Raw genomic sequence first — 2,110 nt, forward strand, 5'->3', positions numbered from 1 at the left:
AATGACTTCTTTTTCTTGTCTCTTCTTTTCATTTATTACCCTTTTTTAAAAAAACAAACATTTACTTGAGAGGCAGTATAGCAGTGATTGGTATGACATGACAGGCAGTATGTATTTAGAAGACCAGAGTGACAGGCATTCCAAGCATGACTCAAGTGCTCCACAGTGCTGTCTTCAGTGCAGGAGCTTCGTTCACAGGTGTCAGCATACAGAGTTAGCCAGAGTGAGACTCCTACCAATTAACTGCTAGTTTAAAAAACCTGGTGAAGATTCTCAGGATCATTGTCTTAACCATCTTTTGCATACAAATGTATTGCTTTTCCACTATCATATTCCTGAGCTTTTCTCTCTGCCTGCTCTTTGTTCTTTAATGATTGAATTCTCACTTTCCTCTTAATGGTGTTATACCTTTCAATTGTTATTTCATCTTTTGAGTTCTTACACAAGGGTGACTCTATGATATTTACAAATGTCTGTTTGGTTTATTTCACTTATGAGTATATCTTCAGGTGGCATCCACTTAAAAATTTGTTTATTTTATTTTTGTGTGTGTGTGTGTGTGTGTGGCCAGCTCAGCCCACCAGGGGGCGGGGCTGGCTGGCATGTGGTGCTGGGGAATCGAACCGCGGTCCCTGTGCTTTAAGCTTGTTCTAAATAGGTGCTTTAGACCACTGAGCCATCTCACCAGCCCCAGCATCCACTTAAATATAAAGGCTTTGAGTGCAACATTTCTTATAGCTGAGTAATACTCCACTGTAGAAAATCCCACATAGTTTTCATCTATTCCTCAGGTGACGGGCATTTTGGTGGTTTCCAAGATTTGGCTACATATATTGCGCTGGTATAAACATATGTGTACAGATCCCCAGGCCCTGCAAGTGTGGGGGAGAGCTTTTGCTCTGTTCTGTATCCACCTACTGCTCCAAGCCCAGGCCCACCGCATGAGAGAGGTCAGGGTTCTCCGGACCTCTCCCACTGGGCCAGACCCAGCACAGCCCGCCCTCTGTGTGAGAACATCCACCGTGCCTTGGGCCCTCTCCATATCCAACCAACCCCAAGGCCTGCAAGTATCGGAGGGATTCTACTCTGTCCTACATTGGCCCCGCCACTCCAAGTCCAGGCCCACCATATGAGTGAGGCCTTTCCCTACATTCTCCAGACCTCCCCCACCTGTCCAGAGCCAGCACAACCCATCCTGTGAGTGAGAACTTCCACTGTGTTCTTGGGAGTCCTGCAGACGTACGAAAGCACAGCCCCAGTGAGTGTGTGGGAGAGCTTCTGTGCTCTCTTGCCCCTGCTCCTCATACCTGGCCAGGCCCAGCACAGACCTGGCATACAGGCTTGGGTTAAAAACCCTGCAGCTAAAGTCCCTGCAGTGAGATTAGGGTCAAAACCACACAGGTAATCCAGGAACAGAACATCTTACCAGAGGGGTACAGCAGGTCAACCTCCAAGGGCAACAACAATAAGGACCTGAGCACAGTAACCAGACCCAAGCCAAGCACAAATACATGAACTAGAACTTGGTATATCAGTACCCCTGAATTTCACTCAGTGATAAGGATATAACTGCACCAAAGCTCTACACCAAAGGTCGGAGGTCAGTGCTATAGGAAATGATAAAGACAAGGAGCAAAATGCAATCTCAGGCCTCGAGCCCACACATAACAAGTGCAGAGAACACTAGCTCAGCTGAAATAAATGAATCTATAGCATTGGAAGCTAATAAACAACAGCAGAAAGATATAGAGGAACTCAGAGCAGAATTAATCTCTGGAACAAAAAGAAAACAAAACTCTGAATTCATAGCATCTGAACTTGTGAATCAATGCAGAAACATATGGAGGAAACACAGTGCCCAACCAGAGCAAATGCAGTGCACACTAATTTCGCTGAAATGTATGAATTAGTAGTGTTGGAAGTAAATAAGCAACTGAAAAAAGGCTTAAAGGAACTCAAAGCAGAATTAGTGTCTGAAATGCAAAAAGAAATCTCTGAATTCAAGGGCTGGTGAGATGGCTCAGTGGTCTAAAGCACCTACTTAGAACAAGTTTAGCAAAGCACAGGGACCGCGGTTCTAATCCCCCAGCACCACATGCCAGCCAGCCCC

This window comes from Octodon degus, unplaced genomic scaffold (genome assembly GCF_000260255.1).
Source record: "Octodon degus isolate 3935 unplaced genomic scaffold, OctDeg1.0 scaffold00036, whole genome shotgun sequence".
Classification (NCBI taxonomy): Eukaryota; Metazoa; Chordata; class Mammalia; order Rodentia; family Octodontidae; genus Octodon; species Octodon degus.